This window comes from Spea bombifrons, chromosome 2 (genome assembly GCF_027358695.1).
Source record: "Spea bombifrons isolate aSpeBom1 chromosome 2, aSpeBom1.2.pri, whole genome shotgun sequence".
Classification (NCBI taxonomy): Eukaryota; Metazoa; Chordata; class Amphibia; order Anura; family Pelobatidae; genus Spea; species Spea bombifrons.
Window position 1 is genome coordinate 24,203,316 of NC_071088.1, and position 22,463 is coordinate 24,225,778.

Genomic DNA, 22,463 nt, shown 5'->3' on the forward strand with positions numbered 1-22,463 from the left:
AACCCTGTGGATTCCAGAGCCTTATTCACACATATATTAGGGATAATATTTTACGTTTGTATTGTTTTGTGGCTACTCTAGGCAATGTAAATGCATAACATAGTAAACAAATTTATCCGGCATTAACTTTCTGAGCACCAACAACTTCAAAGCTACACTGAAAATCATTCATGGTAGGCAACTTATTCCAGGACAGTTTTACAAAGTGTGTTGTAAAAACAAGCCAACAGCCCTTACAGATAGGGCAAAATACCCAAAATCTTAACCCCTTAAAGACCAGGGCTCTTTTACACTATTGGAACAGAACAATTATCATGCTTTTGCTATGTCTTTCTTCAAAACGCACGAACAAAACATATTTAACTTGCCCTGATTTGAAAAACTATAAATTTTCATTTTAGGCTTCTAATTTTTTTTTTTTTTATTAAAAAACAACATAGAAAAGATAAGCTCCTTAAGGTCAGGTCAAAATAAACAACAGAGCCAATGTTTTCTCCCCATCTCATCTTTAGAAATATTGTAGCCAAATAACTTTAGACATAAAGAGCAGCGATGTAGCAGCGATGTTTATTTATAGAAATAAACATGCAGATCCCCAGAAAACGGCGTCAGGATAACTTTCCCCCACAGTAAACACATGCGGGTAAACACATGTCAATACGTATATATTGCCTTTTTTAAGATGACTGCATCATTAAAATAGGTTGATTTAATGTATTTGGAATACACCTGGGTCCCTAATACAGTTGATCACGTATGGAAATAAATACTGAATCAATCAATTGCACAAATTTAAATTAATTAAAGGTCAATTACATTCTTATATTTTTTTCGTTGTATAGTCAACATTTGGACAAATTTTTTTTTCAAATTGGATACATTACTCTATTATTTCATGCACTATACAGTTCACCTTATTGACAAATATGTACAATATATATATATATATCTATATATCACTGATTACCAGATATTGAAGTTGAATGAGAGTTGTTATAACCTATGGCTAGTGAAATATTACAGCCATCTTTAATAGTATACCAGTAACAGCTTTAACTGTATGGTTTTAGGACTAGGAGTATTATTCTGTATGATAGTTAGCATAACATGTATTATCGTTGAGTGTATTGTCTAAATCATCACTTTCCATCTACTCTTCATAAAGAGTTTGTTTTTTGTTTTTTTAAACCCCACATCTTTTAACGCGCGTGTATCTGGTGCCTCCAACTTGTCACTCGAGCTGCCAGGACATACAACTCCTAAAGTGCTCATTCAGAACATATCCAACTGCTGGGGCTGGCTAAGAGTGATGGGGGTTATGGTGAACATAAACTGAAATCACGGAATGTAACCGCTGATGACCTGTAGTGGATTGGTAACGCTGCAGTCGCGCTTTTCGTTATATTACACATGGCAGTTCGCACGGATACCCCACGAGGGCAGTTTTCCATGACCCCAACCCAAAACTAAATGTTCTTAATTGCTCGTAAGCAGCTTTTTTTTTTCCCCACGGCTACCGCGTCTCTCGCCTGCAAACACTCACGTGTAACGTGCTCTCACTTAGCGCTCCTGCGATACATCAACGTTGATCCGAGTGCGCATGTGACACAGTGAGGTCACTCGGCTACAGGGCAGAGGTAGGGACAAAACACGTCCAAATGCGTTTCGCTGCTGTTGCATCAGACTATTGAAGCTGGAGTGGTGTGCGGGTTTCAATAAAAAAAAACATTCGATCGATTTTTTGGTATTTCATGTATGCAACCAGGCAATGATTGTGTTACTATGGCAATAGTGAACGATCCTAACCATAATTTAGATGTGAATGTAATGCAGCAATTGTTCTTGCTATAGATGCTCTGGGTCTGCATAAAAGAAATTCTGATAATTGCACATAGACTTTTATTTAAAAAATATTAAGGCTACAAAGAAAGAGGATTTTAGGGAGAATGTATATGTTATCCTGTGACCAATCAGGTGTAAGCAGTGTTACTCCAGCTGGACTGGGGGTCCTGTATCAACCAACTGCCCCTGTGTAGAAGGATCTGCCCCCCTTTCCACCCCTGATGCCTCGCTTTTCTAGGGGTTGAGGGCATTTGAGTTATATGAATGTATCCTGGTGTTCTACAGTGTAACAATACCGTGTATGTAGCAAAATCTAGTCATAAATGAAATTGTGTAAATAAAATACATTATTCCCCGTTGGCCCCTCTCGGACCGTGTGAAATGTTGGGAAGTACGCTTTGCAAGACGTTTAAAGGGACTCTCCAGCCATCGTATGCGCTTTCATGGATATGGTAGCTGAGAGATCCCTTTAAATTTAATTGCAAATACATGGTGGGATTCTGCAGCTGTAAGAGTAACATGTAGCTGAGCGGACGTGTTTTTTTACTTAATAGCGCCACAAATTACCCACATTCATCATTTGTCTTTTCAATTGAAGTTTTTTATCAATATGATGGGTTTTATTGTGAGGCGAGAATAAGAGACAGTCTGTTGTTCCAAGCATTTGTTACCAAAGATGGGTATGTATTAAAGCACTCATCAAGTACGGTAATTTGTGCCCGTTTTGGCAGCTATAAGTAGTTATTCACTAGATGGAATGGGATTCTACACACGAGACACAAGCCAGCACTAGCGGTGTGGGCAGGGGCGTAACTAGAAACCACAGGGCCCTGGCGTGAAAATTGCCTGGAGCTCCCCAACAGCTGGTCTGTGCCATCATTGCCCTTGCCCCCCACTTTCCAACATTCACTCTGGCACACATATGTAAACACACTTACACAGACTTACTTATACTCACTAACACACACATTCATTCTAATACACACTCCATCTCACCCCACTTACACAGCCATGCTCACACACACAATTACACATGCATGCTTACACAAACACACACAATTACACATGCACAGGCATCCCAACCTGAAAAAAATCATTTCAGGGAGGTGAATTCACCAGTACATGTGTGTCTTTGGCCAAAGGAAAGGGGCAGAATAACAAATGTATATAGTGAACTCCGATGAAGATTATAGGTTATTAGGTGATGCTTAGCTATCACACAATAGGTGCATATGATTGCTGGAGGGTATCTTTAAATACTTAAACATTTTTACTTAAAGGAACAGTTTACTGTCCATGATGATCAAACAAAAGTAAATGTACATTAAATTACTTGGTGGGTACTTTGATTTGTATTCTTTAAAGATGAAAAAGCAAAACCCATGTTCTGATGATTCTCGCCAATGGGAGCACTTTGTGCACATGTATTGGTGGGGGTCTCATTAGGGCGCATTGCAAAAATGTAAAGACAACTCTCAGCAATCATAGCAATAAGTACATTTAAGGGCTGGAAAGTCCCTTTAACTAACATTATCAAAGGGCAGTGAGTATGTATGGCCAAGCTGGCCCTCTATATTGCAAGAGAATTTATAGTGGATTAACCCCTAAATTTGCCCATACTTCTATGAATAAACAAATAGTATATAGATAACCACTTTAACATAACCTGTGTGCCAAAGCAATATATTGCATTCACTTGACTGTATATTTACTCTCATTTATAGTAATATTTGCTTGTCACGCGTAAGATATGAGTGGCCGGAGCAGACCCGTCCGCCTGTTATCCACAAAAGCTGCTTAACGTTCTGTTAATAAAAACCCCTGGAGTTGAACTTCTGTTGCAGCATCTGCTGCTCCCAACCTGACCATGGGGTTTTTGCCCTACAGCCAGCTATCATCCATTTAGCTTCCAGGAGCAAATGAAGCCATTCCTTATAGGAGAATTCCCTGTATGTTATAAGCCCGATAAGAATATTAAATATTAAAGGTTTAAGTCAATGCTGTATTGCTGTCAAAGTCATACAAAAAACCTCCATGCCTTTCGTTTCATTAGACTACTAAATGACTAGGGAGGACATTCAGATACTAATTTTGATATAACGTGATTTCATCATTAAGGCATAATTGGGGTTAAGTTTATAAATATAAAAAAGTGATTCTGCTGCAAAAGTTTGAAAAGAGGTGTGTATCACTGGAACAATCAATGGAATCCAGGATCATTCAATTGGTTGCTATGGTGATAAATCCGCTTTTCATACTATGCACCAAAGTCACTATTAATACACAAACCCTTAAACCTTTTTTTTTTCTCTTTTTTAATCTGCTTTGTTTTTTTTTGTTTTTTTTTTTAAATACAACAACTAAAACAAAACAAACAATACAGGAAATCCGTATATAAGACATATGCCAATAATTTGTCTTTGTAACCCTTTTTTAATCCTTTGGTAGGGGAGGAGATGCTGAACATCTGAGCAGAACAGGTGGGACGTGAACGCTGGTCAGCTACTGGCAGTGTGAGATACCCCCCAGCAGACCAAAGTTTGGCGCACAATATGCAGTCATTATAATCAATGTTCTGCTCAACAATCTGTCATAAAACACCCTGATTTAGGATTTATTTATTTTTGTATTTATTGTTTACATTTTTGTAGAATAGTCATTGTTGTTAAGTAACAAATCCGAACAATGAACATGCTATTATCGAGCACATTGGTTGTGCGTCAAAGTGTTTTCTTACCCTTATTATTACTAGCAATATAACATTTTTGTTACACAGGACTGAAGCATAACACTATATAAAGTATGTCAAACAATATTCATAATAACAATGTTTTTCTCTAGCTGTTGCTTATACAATGTAACTCAAGAGTGACCCTGGTTAGTGATTTAAAGCCCATCAGAAATAGGAGGGCAAGAGAAATAATTTGTGGTAGAATCCAGAACGTCTGAATGTATTTATATTAACCCCTTAAAGACCAGAGTTATTTTACAATGTTTTCCAAAATTAACTACAGCATTTTTTTTTATTTTTTTTTTTGCATGATTTCCATATATAGTGTTCCCTCAAATTATATATTGTATTTTAGGACAAGTTTCTTTTGAAATCTATTTAAAAAAAGTGGGGAAAATTAAGAAACCCCTTTTTTCAGTTTCACCTATTAAAACTATACATACAAAAACAAAACTATTTGACAAAGATACACCAGGTACGTCACTGGTCCTCAAGGGACATCTTCTGATAACGTTTCTGGTACATTCCCCCCATCGTGAAAGGGTTATTATAATCAATAAATGAAGAGAACAATCTTGAAGTCATCTTAGAAGGATACTTGACTATGAATGTTTTTATTTATTAAAGAGTCTGCCTTAGAGTTGCGATCTGAACTATCACTATGTTTCATGAAGGGCCAAATCCAGTACGATGTATCTACAAGAAGAGCATGGTTGGCCCTGTATGATGCACAGAGTTAGTATGTCATGTGAGTTGAGGGATCAACTTTCCAGTAAACTTACACGCTTTAGTGAATTAACACTAAAGACATAAAAGAAAGACAAGATGGTTAATGTATTAGGGTGTAGCAAGTGCATGATAGAAACAATGCCTATAATTGCACTTGTGGAGTAATGATAAATTACCAGCCTTTATACACCTTTTGCAGATCAGATACAACCACTTTGGATGTTGTAGCATGTTTTCTGTTTGACACAACATCCAACATGCCCACTTCCTTGCCTGGTCCACCCACCTCAACACAGGTGTCCCACATACTACAGGGTAACACTTGACACCCAAAGGATAGTGAGAAAAAGCTTTTATTAGTCTAGATTTCTATAAGTGAAAGGTCTAGATGTATTTAAAGGTATAGAATAGTAATATGTTGGCTATGGAAAGAAAAAGAGCGCATTGGTCTCTTCTTTGGCACATTAGGGCATAGGAGAGACCCATTAGAATTTAGTCTTAGAAATATTGTATGTGCATTTCTATATTGCTGTAGTTTTAATGTCTGTCTGTATACCTTGTTCTGTTGATTGTACTGTTTCTTCCTTTTCCACGATCATGAGCTCTCATATCAGGATGGGAGTTGACAGGCAGGTTCCAGCTCTCAGATAATAATTACGCACAGCATGTGTCTCACCCAAAATGGCAGGTTTGGGGCACGGCTGCACATCAGATCTGTCATTTGAAACACTTTTACCATTTTATTTTTGACATTGCTGATTCTTCATTAATAATTAATGTCTTATTATCTGGATGAATGAAGCTGGAATAACAAAACGGGAAGGGAGGGGGGGAGATTTAGCTAGCTGCCTTTTTTTTTGTCTATCATGTTTTCCGCCTTATTAACAAAAACTCTCCTCTTACAACCTAAAATGTTATTGAACAAGATGGTTTGTCAACAGTATATATATATAGCAATACGCTCCTTTTTATCGCTCAATAGGCAAACCTTCCTTAAGTTTATTAAATTAATATTAATTAACTTAATAAAACCACAGGTTTTATGCCGATTGTTAGAATATTTCTACGTGGCTCCCATCAGAGGATATAGGGGAGAAATTATTATTATTATCTTTTATTTATATAGGGCCAACAGTTTACGCAGTGCTTAATACAATACATAAATTCAAGGGGTATGACAAGACAAGAATTGACAGACTAAGACAAACCGATACATTAGGTGGAGAGAGTCTACACACAGATTCATTGTATTGCAATCCCTTAGTCTCCTAAATGAAATCTATTGTTTTTATTATAGATGCCCTTCTGAGATCATTTAACATCTTGCCCCTAAATACCCTGGCCCGACATTTAACCTATTTTTATCGAAAGTAAATGTTTCACAGATCTCACAGGGCACCAGTGAATAGACAATGCCTCGTCTGCAGTACAATTGGGATGATGCGTGCGTCTCAGAAAGCCCATTTTGTTAATTAAGTCCTGCGCTCCATGCAACTCACTGGTGGCTGCGAGACATCACAGCCCCTCCGATACAAATAGAGACGGTAGCTCCCTGTGGGTGAGTTATTTCTGACAGACAAACACTAGTGTCTGCCTTAATAATTCCCGGGGCTGACTGTTTGGAAGTTTTCCAATACAAACTGGTCTGATGCATCATGGATATTTAAAAAAAAATATATATATATATATAGATATATATATACCCTTTTAGATCATTTTGGATGCTTTGAAGAATTTTACTGAATATTTCTTTGTCTCAAGTGTGAATAAAATTATTTATCCACTATTCACTTGTGGCTGGCTCTGCGAGTGGTTCTTTCGTTTCTGATTGAGAAATATAATGGGATTGGGGTGCATATTGGGTGAGAGAAAGGCAAATACACATACGCAAATCTATTGATCTGTTGGGAATAACACTGTGTGATTAGAACGTAAGCAAAATTTCCCATCGTTTTCTTCAATAAGAAGACGGAGCAGGTGTAACAACGTGTCCCTTAATAATATTAAAATAATTATTGCAGTGTTACTTAGATGTAATAATTACTTAATGTAATGAATTAAAACAAAGTCTGTGTATTGTGTTAATTATTAGCCCTTTTAGTATACAAGTCATTTCTTCATCAGAAAAGCCTTGAGTATACCCCTAGTTTTTCAGTTCAGCGCTCCAAATTAAAATTTAATGGTGTTCACAAATAAAAATGAACAATATGTATATATCAGAACCCACTAATCTTATATATATAATATTAAATGAACAATATGTATATATCATAGCCCACTCATTTTATATATGTAATATTACGCACCATGGGGCAGGTATCTTCTAGATTGTAAGCTCTTTTGAGTAGGGCCCACCTCACCTGTTGTTTCTGTTAAGTCAAATTGTTATGTTATATACTACATGTTATGTCCTGTCTACCATTTGTACAGTGCTACGGAATTTGATGGCGCTATATAAAACAATAAATAATAATAAAAATAACAATAATAATCTTAACCTACTGTTTTCCGGCTGTGCATACCTTTCCATTAATGTATATCTCCTCCACCAACCAGCCAAATTGCACAGTAAATCTGCTCAGTGTGTACTATCCAGTCCTGTCCAAAATGTACCTGTGAACTCCTTAAGAGCCTCCTCTTAAGGAGTTCACAGGTACATTTTGGACCTTTTTTGGACATTTTGGTCCATTTTTGGACATTTTGTCCTCACAAAATGATCTGGTCGCCATACAGATCCTACAGGAAGTCTTTGTTACGCTGGACACACAGGTAGCAGTATATTGAAGTGCTAGCATTATTGTATTAATTGTTACTGTACTATTTATCGTCCTTTAGTTATTTCCTTCCACATTATAGCATGCAAGGGAATGTGATACAGTAACGCACTGTTATTCCTTTTTGCAGCCGATAAATAATGTCCAAGCCGTGCAGAGGATAGGAGTGATTTTTGTTCACTGGCACTATTCACAGCTTTTTGTTAAGTGGATATCATTAGCTGGATTTGTCTGGCTGTCAATGTGTCATTCGAGAGAAGATATCAGTGTTCAGAGGCACGATCCTCACAGCCTGCAGAGATTATACCAGGTAATCTTCTCTGCAGGAAGAGGCTCCTCAATGCCTTCAATGCCACCAGATACTACAAAGGAGAGCTTCTTAATAACACATTTGTCCGAGACAATGCGATAGATTTATCTCTGGCACTGAATCTATCGCAATTAATTGAATATCGACATAGACTGCAATGGGAAAAAATGATATAAAAACAGGGATATCTGGCCAAAGATTCATTAACTGGGATATCACTGTTCTTTTTTATAATTTTTTTTTTTACATTGCAATCTATGTAGGAATTGCTATTAAATTACACATAATATTGGCATTAAATATGGCCCAATAAGCAGGTAGGTACTGTAGCACATCTCTTTATTTATCTTCAAAACTGAAAAAGACAAAGTTTCTCCTTTATAAGTGTTTACTTTGCATGTCCTTTTGTGTGTTTGACCTACTTGTGCGCTGCACCTGTGTTACGCATATCAGATTTGTTTAAAAATAAACTCTCTTATTTTTATAAACTAAGCCAGTTTTAATGATATCCTAACACAGACATAAGGTGATTATTGAATCTACTTGGGGTTGTTAGAATTTGCCTGGAATTGGAGCTGGTAGACAGGGGGGCACCACTGACCACCGAGACTAGTAAAATGAATAGACTCGTGGGGAGAAACGGGAGCACGAGGGCCGGAAGGATAGACCAAAGTCCAAGGTAGGCAGCAAGGTTCAACTACGATAAACAGGCTAGTAGACAGGCAGCAAGGATCATAAACAATACAGACAAGCCAAGGTCAAATCAGAGCAATAAAGAGAAATACTATAGCTAGAGCACAGCATAGGAACAAGCTCACTGTAGCAGAGGCAACAGAACTACTGAGCACTGGTATAGAAGTCTTGAGGCTCTTTATAGTGCAGCTGGGGTCAAAACAAGGTGGCCTCTCCTCCTTGACATTGACCTGTAGAGGGCCTGCGGCTGATGAGATGGAGATATGTTTAGATCCTCCCTTCTCTCTTGGGTTGCCTGGGTTTGCAAGCTCCATCCACTTCTGCCCTCTGCTAGTGACAATAGTGCCACATCACTCCCAAGAGCCCGCTGCCCTGAATATGCAGGGGGTCCCCGTGGAGGAGACGAGTAGATGCCGGAGGCACCGGCAAAAGAAGGTAAGAGTCAGGACTCTGTCACCATGAAAATGCAGGGACAGCTGTCCCCACGAACCTCACGACCGTCAGGGGAGCCAGTGACAGACCTGGTATATATACTAATTCCCCCTTTTTCGAAGCATATAATAGTTACAAAGGTACTGCAATAGTACTATTTTAGTGCTAAATTTTAAACTCTTATAGGAAAATTGTTATGAAGGAGATTGATTAGCCTCATACCTTTTCGTGCCCGGCATGGCAAAGCCTGCATAGTTATTCTTTCACCTGTCCTATCTTTCTTCCCCATTCTGATGCTCGGTTTGAACTTTAGCAAGTTGTCTTGACCATGTCTACATGCCTAAATGCATTGAGTTACTGCAATGTGATTGGTTGATTAGCTATTTGTGCTAACAAGCAATTGAACAGGTGTACCTAATAAAGTGGCCAGTGAGTGTATAGTTCAATATATATAAAATGGAACAGGTGATCGACTGAGGAAGACACTTATATGCTCCCTTTTCTCATGCATGATTTAATATAACTAGTGTAAAGCAAATGCCTGTATCGTAATCCCCATACTTGATGATCTATTGCAGGATTTCATTGCAATCCCACTTCAGTGATTCATGAAATCGGAATATGATGTAACGTACATAGGCAGTACATTAAGGCCATTATAAGAGAATGATGGAACATCTTTTTCTTATTAAAAGAAGGTTCAATTTGTCTGTATACCTCAAGATAATTCATTTTTCATCTGTATTGAGATTTAAATCTGCCTAAGGTAAGACAGGGGGAATGCTTTCTGTACTTTGGGGTTTAAATGCACATATAACTTAGGATCTGTACAAAGTGCACGTGGTAATTCTTTAGGGTAGATATGCCAAAATGGGCTACATTGGAGAATTTTAGCTTCAAGAACAGGCATAGACATTAAGAGATTCAGTATAAGTGTTGGCTGTGCAGGAAGTCTTCAACTTGTTTTTTGCTTTAACTTCATTGCTTATAGCATTCTATTCAGCCCTTCTTCTTCTCTACAGCTGCCCACAACATGCCTGCCTTAGTGGGATTAGATCTAGGTATTTATTCACTAAACTGTACATTTTAGGTGAAATGAGCTGAGAGAAAACAATTCATCTTATCATCAATTAACTTAAGCATTATGTTTCTGCTGTAAAATGGGCCAAATTGGCTCTGGAAAATGAAATCATAACTAAATAGGTGCATTCAGTTTTGTAAAGTTTATTTTTAACAAACATTGGCAATTTTGTGCGTTCGTGCAAATCTCCAATAACGAGGAGGGTCCCAGATGAAACAAAGAAAAAACCTCGGAATATTCCTTAGATTCGTTCATTAGTTTGCCTAGCTGAGTCGTCTCTCCTACTCACACATTTTCTGGGCAGTTGCCAGTTAATTGGAAGATGTTACTTTTGTTGGAGCTAGACAGGCTTAATCAAGATGTGATTGGCATTTTGGCAGTGTTCCCAGAAAATTTGGTTAATGTACACTTGTTAAGCATTCATGAGTCCAATAAATCTAAGCGGTGCTGCTTATTAAGAAATACAAACTCCCCAGGAAACAATCAAGGGCAAGATGCAAGAGGTTACATATAGCAAAAGGCTATAGTTAACCACTGCAATGCCAGAGATATGTATACTGAAAAAGTCTTATCTTTATATCTTTAAAAATCGCAATCAAAGATGATGAAAATAAAAAATCTCAGGGGTTCTGTGGACCTTCAAGCTACTTTTGCTGGGAGGCTGTTCTACATACCCACCACCCTCTCAGTAAAGTAAATCTTTCTTACAGTACCTAAAGCTTTCTTACATGAAATAAAAGTTAAAATCTCAGGGGTTCTGTGGACTTCAAGCTACTAGAATAAAATATCTGTCGGTGCTGCTGCTGTTGGGGCAGCACAAGATTCCCCAAAATTAACAAACAGTGGCTTGAATAGAAAAATAATGTTACCTCACTCAGCTGCCCTGCATACTAGCGCAGACTAAAATATCAAAATACACAATAAACATTATTTAGCATATTTCACATTTGCAAAGATCACACCCTACACTAGATCCGCATTAATGTGTTTGATATTTTGAAAACTTACTACAATCCCTTGCTGAGACATCGTAAAACAGCCATTAAGAGATTACATGAATCATAGAATTAAGTTTATAGAAGAAGGCATATGATGGAAGTAAAAGAACAACAAAAAAATAAATGTGAACAACTACTGAATCAAAAGATATTGTTATATTGGCTTTAAAGTACATGTCTATATAAAAGAGTTAATAATATATTGCCAAGGGACAATTTCACAATTTAGCAAAGAACCCCAGCAACATTCCCCTTTTTGGCCTTTTAAACAGACAGGCTCCACATAGCCTTTACACTTCACAATAGACTACAGACGTATCTAGAAAGCAAAATCCCCTTTTCTTTTCCTAAGTTTTCTGAAGACGAAAGGCATCTTTGAAACGGTCCTGTGTTTGACTCCTGTGGTTCCTAGGAAAATTCCTGGTGGCCTTTTTAATGGGACCAAGGCACCATTTAGAGCTCAGTGGATCAGGAAATAAAAATGTCACAAAGGATACTGACAAGAGAAAAATGGAAGCAAAGATATCAAAGCTATGCACTTTTTTAAGTTTAGCTGTGTGCATTTTGAAATTCAAAGCTTCAGTGGGAAGTTATGGAATATCGTGGGACTGAGGAGTCTTAAGGGTGTCAGATAAATGTATAAGAAATTCAAGTGCAAGACACAATGAAACATCCTAGGGGGTATTTAATGAAAGACTGGTACTGCTATTATGGTATAAATTGACTCCATAATTTCAGGGTACATCAGATCTTATTAACACAGTATAATGTTGCCATGGGATAAACAGTTCATACTTGGGTTTAGGAAACTAATTAGTGCAAATTAGGATTGCTCAATTTGCTTTATAGGCTACCCGTGGGGGGCATCTGGAATAAAGAATGCTACTTAAAACAACTCAGCCTTTTTCTACTGTGATTCAGACAAAAATGAGTTTACCAGTAAACTTCTAAACCGAAAAGTACATAATCTTCAAGTAATGCAGAAAACAATTAATGCTATAAAGTGGAAATGTATATGTACTGAATAACTCAAGGGACTATAAAGACCCAGAAGGAGTATTGTGACCAGATGAGCCAATTTCAGGGGACAATCCAATGAATGAGAATTCTCTTCTCACATAAAATCCCCTCTAGACAAATTATTTCCTTGACTACTACAACTTTACATTACATATATTAACACAATGTCAGCAGATTCCTTAGCATTATTACAATAGGGGGAGAGCGAAAATTAATAATAACATTAAAACTGACAATAATATTAACAGTTGACAAGAAATACCGGCAGAGAAGGAGCAGAGGACCCTGCCCTTTAAAGTTGAGGGGAATGAGACAGAATGAGTTATTGTAGAATGGGTGATGTGGAGAAGTTTGTGGCATGGAGGGGGGAACAGATAGTTTTGTTGAAGGGAGACACAAGCTGTAGGAAGAGCACGTTTTCAGCTTTATATTGTATTCAAACCGTGGAAAGTATAAAATTAATGAATGTTTTATAGTGTAATATTAGGATACAAATGGCTTTTATTGCAATTTTGTCTTTTTATTTTCATGCTTTATAATTACATCAAACCTTTCATATTTATACATTCAAATAGAATGATAGTATAATTAAATTAATATAACATGTTATTGCATATTTTAATTCCTTCTCCTTAATAACTGTATGTATAATAATTTTGATTTGTACTAGAGGTAATGCCTCCATATGCAGAGGATCATCAGGTGTAACAGAATAAATATTCCAAATGCAGGAAACAAACCAGCGTCTTAGACAATCTATTTATTTTTTGTCTTAAAAAGTTTCAAGACTCTCTTACTACATTTCTAGCCTTTGAATGGGCAGGTAAAACAGAACTTCCTTTGTAATACACATGTGCTTAAAGAGGTGTTTCAAGATTTGAATGATTTATGTTTATGGTTGTTAATAGATTCAGCTCCAAATATAACATGCTCTTGGGATTAGGGAAGACGTCTTATTCACTATTTTTATAATCCCTTAGTACTCAGGAGTGTCTGCAATCATAGCTCTTGCATCAATGGAAGTAAGTTGCTCATATCCAATATGAACTATCCTCTGCTTTTTGCCAAACAAAAATTGAAGGTTTTATGAATTCAAGCCAGAAAGAGGTATTTCCCAAAAAAAAAAAAAAAAAAAAAAGGGAAATTTGTGAGGAGGTCAAAGAACTTTTATTAAGATGAAGTAAGGTGTTGGGAAGTTGCATACAGAGGAAGCCCAGGACCTCATAGAGATGGGTCTCACAGCAGAGGCTTATACACATTCATGGAGGTGGGACCCACAAAGAGTGGCCTGCAAAACCCCCATTAATTCTAACCCTGACAAAAGGACATTCTGTTATGAAGATCTAGTACAATCTATACAAAGATCAGAATAGTACTATGATTATTTACATTGCCAAATAGTAACCTGTCAGGCACCAGGGATGGAATAAACATCAGGCTGTCATTAAGGCCTCCTGCTAAACAGTCTCTTCTTCAAGTGACTTTATTGTCCGCTTCTTCCTCTTCTTGATGATTACACAATTTAATCTGTTTGAAGATAATTCCTTGTTGATGGTCATGGCTCGATAATTCACCCCTTGTATTTTAGATTCAAATGCTTTATGTCATTGTTCCATCTCAGACAGGGCATAAAAAATCCTCTGTCACAGCAGGGATGCTACTTTCTTGCAAGTAATTACTATGTGGAAGCCTTACAGCTATAAGTCCATTTATAAAGCCCTTTGGGACACACACACTACCATGGCTAGGTACACAATTCCAGACAGCTATTTGAAAGGCAACTAGTCAGCTGAGCCCAAACATTGCTATTGGTACTTGAACTCCTAAATGTATCACAGAATACTCACTGGTTTGGATATTTGTCACCTAGAAATTAGCACAGCGAACAAAGAATACTGTTCTCAGTCACCTGCTTTCAATGACAAATCACTTTTACGTGTTCCATTTCTAAAGGTATAATTCTAGCATTATAAATTATTGATCTTCCTCATTTTCTAGCCTTTAAAGTAGAAAATGCAGACTAGCACACCACAAGAGCTCTGCTTGGGCACAGTACAAGAACCTTCATAAATCTTTTTAGCATGATTGAAAGCGCTAAGTTCTTTTGTGAAAAAAAAGTCTGCAGTCCTGGTGCATTAGTAATTCTTTGTGTGGTATACTGCATTATTACAATGTTCTTTTAATGTTAGACAGAGGCAGAAATACAACATACTGGGCTTTGGGGAAAGGATTTTTGGAGAACCTTGATATAGATCAGTGATGGCAAACATTTTTGGCCCTGAGTGCTTCATTTTCTGCATGCAAATAAGTTGCAGACCTCAAACTGCTAGCACTGCATGTTGGTGCCTAAAGCCTGGTGTAGTACAGTGTTTTTTCACCTTTGAGAAAAACCATAACACACATGCATATACCGTATTTGCTCGATTATAAGACGACCCTGATTATAAGACGACCCCCCAAAATCTGAATATTAACTTAGGAAAAAAAGAAAAAGCCTGAATATAAGACGACCCCAAAGGAAAAAAGTTTTACCAGTAAATGTTAATTCATGTAAACTATTTTTTTAATAAAAGCTATGATTGAGAAAAAGATTTTTTTTGTTTTTATTTCTTGTATTTTCCAACCTGTCCCCCAGTTACGCACATCTGCCCCCAGGCTTGCCACTCCAATATGGCACTGTGGCCCATGATATGCCTTTTAACCCTCTATATGCCACTGTGCCCCATGGTATGCCTTTTGACCCCCTATGTGCCACTCTGCCTCCAGAAATGCCTTATACCCCTATATCCCATTCTGGCATTTAGGGGGTTAAAATGCATATTATGGGGCAGAGTGGCATATAGGAAGGTATAAGGCATTTCAGGAGGCAGAGTGGCATTAAGGGAGTTAAAAGGCATTGTATAGAGCACTCTGCCTCCAGAAATGCCTTATACCCCTATATGCCACTCTGCCATTTAGGGGGTTAAAAGGCATATTATGGGGCAGAGTGGCATATAGGGAGGTATAAGGCATTTCAGGAGGCAGAGTGCTCTATTAAATCCCCCTTAACGCCACTCCAGAAATGCCCTATGCCCCCATTTAACACACACACACACACCCTATACCCCCATTTAACTAACACACACACACACACACACACACACTCACTCTCTCCCCCTCTCTCTCTCTCTCCCCCCCCCTCTCTCTCTCTCTCTCTCCCCCCTCTCTCTCTCTCTCCCCCCCCCTCTCTCTCTCTCTCCCCCTCTCTCTATCTCTCTCCCCCTCCCTCACCCCCCTTCCCCCGCTCTCCCCCCTCTCTTACCGATGCTTCCAGCCGGGGCAGCGGGTTGACGTCGCCTTCTGCTGCAGCCAGAAGGAGGTGTGGCTAGCAGCGGGGGTTTGTATGCGTCCGTGGCGTATACTTTCCCCGGCTGTCAGAGATCAAAGTTCCCCGCACCGGTGCGGGGAACTCTGATCTCTGACAGTCGGGGAAGGTCTATGCGACGGACGCAGACAACCCCCGCTGCTAGCCACACCTCCTTCCGGCTGCAGCGGACATTGTCTACGCGGATCGCGTAGACGTCAACCCGCTGCCCCGGCAACACAGCAGGAAGCAAGGAAGCACCGGTAAGTGTGTGTATGATGGGGGGGGGGTGAGACAGGAGGATCCAGGTCCCCTGCAGCGGTGCGGGGGATCTGGATCTTAGTCTCCTAATCAGACCTCTATTTGAGGTCTGATTAGAAGACGACCCCGATTAGAAGACGAGGGGTATTTTTCAGAGCATTTGCTCTGAAAAAAACCTCGTCTTATAATCGAGCAAATACGGTACTCACAGAGCCCTGACCTCAACCCCATCGAAAACCTTTGAGGTGAACTGGAACGGAGATTGTGAGTCAGACCTCACAAATGCTCTACTGGATGAATGGACAAAAATTCCCACAGAAACTCCAAAATCTTGTGAAAATCCTTCCCCAGAAGAGTGGAAGCTGTTATAGCTACAAAGGGGGAACCAACTACATATTAATGTGTATGTATTTAGAATGTGATGTCATCACAAGTCCCTGTTGGTGTGTATATAATTATGTTGGTGGTTAATGTGTGAATAACCTGCATTATTTGTAACCATCCATTTCTCATATCAAAAGTGCAGTGGCAGAAGCACATGGGTTCCATCTGAGAAGCCATCAAACACCTTGCACCTATCCTGTGTAATCTAAATTATTATTAGTTATTGTTTAATACAGCGCCATCAAATTCCGTAGCGCTGTACAATAAATATGCAAACACACTGCAACCATCCTGTTTAATCAGTTAAAGACTGCCACAGGCGCATTCACAGCCTGCTAAGGGACTACTATCTTATGGACTAGAGGAGGAGGACAAGTCCCACTCACCTCCCCCGGGTTAGCCCCCCATATTAAAAATTAAAAAAGATTATTCCATTTGTTAGATCAGGTTAGATCAACAGTTTTTTCGTTAGATCTACTCTAAAATATGCAATATTAACAATCTTTTTCAGGGGGGGCTAACCCATAGCCAGCCCCCCATAACAAAAAAATTCAACAAACTGTTATTGATTATGATAGATCCCTGTTAGATCAGGTTTGATCAGACAAAAGATCTAGTCTAATTAATGAGATAATGCATAGATCTAGTCCAATTAATGAGATAATGCATATTTATCCTGCGTGATAGATCTAACAAAAAAAACAGTTGATCTTACCGGATCTACCGAATATCTACCAAAATCAATAAAAAATCCAAATTTCAGTTGAGGGGGGGCAGCCTCTCATTATCTCGGAGAGCTATCATAATCACTAACAGTTTGAAATTTTTGTTCAGGGGGGCCTATGCTACAGGTTTGCCCCCCACTGAAAAAGATTGTTAATATTGCATATTTTAGAGTAGATCTTAAAAACAAACAAACAGTTGATCTAACCTGATATAACAAAGATCTAACAAATGGAATGTTAAAATTCTTAATATGGGGGGTGCTAACCCAGGGGAGGTGCCCCACTGGCCTCTTCAACCTTCTCATTTACCCCATCTCACACCAAATCCTTTATCCAGCTTACTTGAACAAATAATGTATCTAATTTTCCATTTAGAAGGCCCGTCTGTATCCTATGAGGCTCTCTAGGTTCATAGAAAGCCAATGCTGTGCTGAAGATATCCCCAGAAACATATTAACCAATGGTTAGGAGTATTATACCGTATCTGTTTCTTGATCCAAAAGGAAATCCCAGACGATCTTCAACGTCTCAAAAATCTCAACATTTAGGAGTTTAGTCATTGCATGAGAATATAGATTGTCTAATTGTATTTCTTTGTTTATTTTTAGAACCAGGTCGCACACCTAGCACCACCCTCTATTTCATTTTCTTATCACCCTATGCCAACAGAACAAAACATATCCCACAACAAAGTAACCTTCATGGGTTGTTTTTTCAAGCTAAATTTAGAGTGCTTTTGACAACCTTGGTTAAAATTTACCTCAACCCTGTATAGACTTTTATATATTGTACATAGTATATACAGGAAAAAGACAGTGTCCAAACAGAAGTTTTAAAAATATGTTAAGGGGGAACTTTAACATTCACCCTGTCCAATTGTTTTTAATAAAGCACTAAGAATGTAAATAATGCATACATAATACTTTACCCTAAAACCCACATAGTTATTTACTTTACTTACTTTAATGTTTCCAGTACTCACCTACTGGAGATCAGGACACTGCAGTATTTGCATCATAGACAATGTAGCTTGCAATGTAATCGCATATATATATATATATACCGTATTGGCTCGGATATAGGCCGCACCCGAATATAGGCTGCACCCTAAAAGTTAGGTGCTTTTTTAAAGAAAAAAAATTCTTAGTAAAAAAAAAAACACTTAGTGGAACAGATATGTGCCCCCGCGAGATATGCTGCCACTTTGCCCTCCCCAGACATGCTGCCACTCTGCCCTCCCCAGACATGCTGCCACTCTGCCCCCCCGAGATATGCTGCCGCTCTATCCCCCCTGAGATATGCTGCCACTCTGCCCTCCCCAGACATGCTGCCACTCTGCCCCCCCGAGATATGCTGCCACTCTATCCCCCCCCTGGGATATACTGCCACTCTGCCTCCAAGAGTTCCCCCCCCAGACTTACCGGTGCAGACTCCCCGGGGTCTTGCAGGGCCGGCGGGGACAGCTACGCAGTACGTATTCAACTTCCGGTGCTGGCACTTCCGCCGTGGGAAGTGCCGGCAAGGAAGATTGATGGCGTACATCGCGCAGACGAATATAGGTATATATATATATATATATACGCAGCAAATGGAGTCCAGCTTACCATACGGCATTGCCAAAAAAGCTGCAAAAAGCGGCCTTATTTTCGGCGATACGTGGCTTCACATACAGGGCATCAGATATCTGCATAGAATAGTACTGTCCCATTGAGTCTGAAGACCATCGTGGAGAGTTGATCCCGAAGAACTGTGAAGAAAGGAGATACAGCAGGCTGTGTACATGGAGGGAACCGGGAAGTACATGTTTCCAATACACCTAACACCTGTCCACAAAGCACACATTACTAGGTACCTCATGGCGCCAAAAACCTTTGCGTTGCGTGATCTCACAGAAGTAGCAAGCCAGCTCACGTTGTGTGCAGGTTGCAATAAATACAGGCTAAGGCTTTACGGGGTAAAGATGTGTGTGAGTCTAGGTATTTTAGTTTGTGTGACTGTGTGTGTCTGGGTCTATTAGTGTGTGTGTGACTGTGTGTGTCTGGGTATCCTAGTGTGTGTTAGTGTGTGTGACAGTATTTGTGTCTAGGTATGTTAGTGTGTGTGACTGTGTGTGTGGGTATGTTAGTACACATAACAAAAGTTATGGTGTGGTAAAGGTGATATAAAGGTGAAAGGTGGCAGCACCACAAGATTTCTGAGGGAGAAACAAGCCTACTGGCTTGTCTGGTGGGTGTAGATTAGTTTTTAATAATGCTTCTGTTACCCCCTTAATTTTGGGTAATGTTAGATGTGTGTCTGGGTATCCTAGTGTGTGTGTGTAAGTGTTGAGTTCCTGGTTGTGTGAAGGTTGTCCTTTAAGTATGTAGGTATGCTATAAATACATATGAATGTATGTTAAGTTTTGTGAGGCAAAGGCCAAAGAAGCCCAAGTAAAGCGAGGTTCACAAATGCAAAGGTGCATGTGAGCACAGAGGCTCATCCAAAGATGAAGTGTGACATGGAATACATTATTAAAATCTGCCTATGTCTGATATTCAAACCATAGTGAGTTTTCCCCTCCTGCGAGACGTGTCCGTAGGTAACAGTACACTATGCCAGAGGTATCATGTTCAGTGGGTAGTATTAGTAATGGTGCTACATAACTATAAGGAAAACTCCATGTCCTTATGTATTTCATTCTTTAATTTTTATTACAGATTTGAAGCTGGTTCATACAAATTATATGTCAATATACACATGTAAAATAAATATATGCATTATCTTAACATGTACATGTATATCTTTCATATGGTTAAATATTTACTGAAACATCTTATATAGTAATTAATTACAATATGCTAGACTCTGGGGGCCACAAAAGGGCTATGCATGCTTCATTATAGAGGTCACCTCTCCATGGTGCTGAGTAAAAATTTTGCATTTGAAACAATCACAGGCTCCAGGGAACATGCATTGTGATTCTATAAAACTCAGTTTGGAATGCGCCATTCACAGGATCCACAAGTTCTACTCTCGGCCCTTTCATTAACCAATTGCTTTACACCAAAATCAGAAAAAAAACCTAAATTCTTTAGTGTTTACCTCTTTTTTTTTATAACAAACAAACCCTGTGTTCGTTTTCACATCTATGACACCGACACATTCCGTTGTGCCTGAAACATTCACAGTGAAACATTCAAAGCATCCACAAGTTATCTTTACGGATTTGTGCTTTATCAGTGTTCATTAATCATAGAACATTAAACTATGCATTAAAATCTCCATCTAAATGGTTGTTATTATTAAACATAAAACTAAGGTATAATATTTGATTTTGACACCTTCCTCCTCTCTTTTTTGTTCTAAAAAAATGTTTAGGCTGTTTTATATAGTGCCAAAAAATTATGCAGCGGATCAAAGGATCTGGCAGAACTAGAAATGACATTTTATAAAGAAGACCCTACTCACGAGTTAAAGAGTTCCCTGCAAAAGGTAATGTTCATTGGAGAGGATTTAAAATGTACTGTACCATATATTTACTAATTAATACTTTTCGTATGATTTTTACCATAAAAACAACAGCAATGTAAACCCCTATTTTGTACAACTAAAATATCACTAGTGTTCATTGCTGACCTATTAATTGACAATAAAGATAAGCTATAGATTTGACAGATTTAAGTATGTGGTGAGAGTGACAGTCCCTCTTTAAATACGAGATCATGAATCCATCTGTACTAACATTGTACTTTACTTGTTCGCTCATATCCATACCTGGGAGATTTTGAGCTCCGGCTACTCAGAGCCTTCCCTTGCGGGATGCGGCCAGGACTGCCAACTGATGTCAGTGGGCGGTCCCGCTGACATCGGGGGGCATTTCTGATGATGTCAAGGGCGTTCCCGCTGACATCGTGGAAATGGGCAGGGAGTGGGTGTGTTGACCCAGAGAAACAGAGAAGCGATGCTTCATCTGGAGTTCTCTGGGTCAAAACCAGTGAGTTCCCAGGTATGCTCATACCTTCCAAGGGTCCCTATTTAGGAGTGTTAGTCACTCTTTGGGACCCAAATAATTAGGTCCCTTTTCCTCCCCCAATGCTCTTCTTTTCCAGGAGCTAGGGGTTTGCTAGGGGTTGAGTGTTTCACAGTGTGTTGCAGCCTAATAGTTATATAATAAAAGTTACACTAACATGTCTATACAAATAAAATTCATCATTCCATTTTCTAAGTGCCTTATTTAGTTACACAAATGACTTTAAGTATGTCACAATGTCACATAAAAAGTCTTGGTTAAGCTTTGCCCTCCACCTACTGAATGTCCACACACATAAACACACATGTAGCTGTGCAAGATTCGGAACTGTTGTTCCGAACTGTTGGGGTATCATAGGCTTTATAGGTTAGGTTTAATTCAGCTTCTATTCAATAATTGTATACAGTAACTGGCCATTCAAGGTCTTTCACATTTGTTAAATATGATTCACCAACTGCATGGGTATTTTTCATGTGGGTGACAAAATGATTCGTCACTAGAGAAAAAAAGACAACTAAATAAATAAATAAATATGATACATGTCTGAATGAGAATTGTGTGCTTAACTAGGCACAAAAGATCATTTTAGTTTATGTATAAAAGTATATCTTCTCTGATGTTGGATATAATACTTACTTACATTCCACATGTTACTTTTAGAATTAAAGTTGCAAATAACTTTATGCACAGGTCATGCAGGACATGCCTATTTAGTCACCAAAAAAAAAAAAAGGTATTAAATATTATAATATATTATGAATGAATTTGTTTTACTGAACTGTTTTTTTTTTATGAAACGTTTTCCTACTTTTCTACAAGTCATGTAACCTGTGTCTGGATCCTCTTCAAATAAACCACAGCTAACGCTAGCTCTGATCAGTGAAAAAGGCCACAATGTACACTATATGACCAAAAATATGTGGACACTAATCCTAATTATTGAGTTTAAGTGCTAACATGTATACAATCAAACACATAAGCATGATGCCAGGAGAACACCACCTACCAAAAGGCATAGTGCCTTCTGTAAAGTTGGAGGAAGTATAATAGTCTGGGGCTGTTTTTCAGGGTTTGGGTTCCAGTGAAAAGTAATGTTAATGCTACAGCTTACAAAGACACTGTAGACAATCG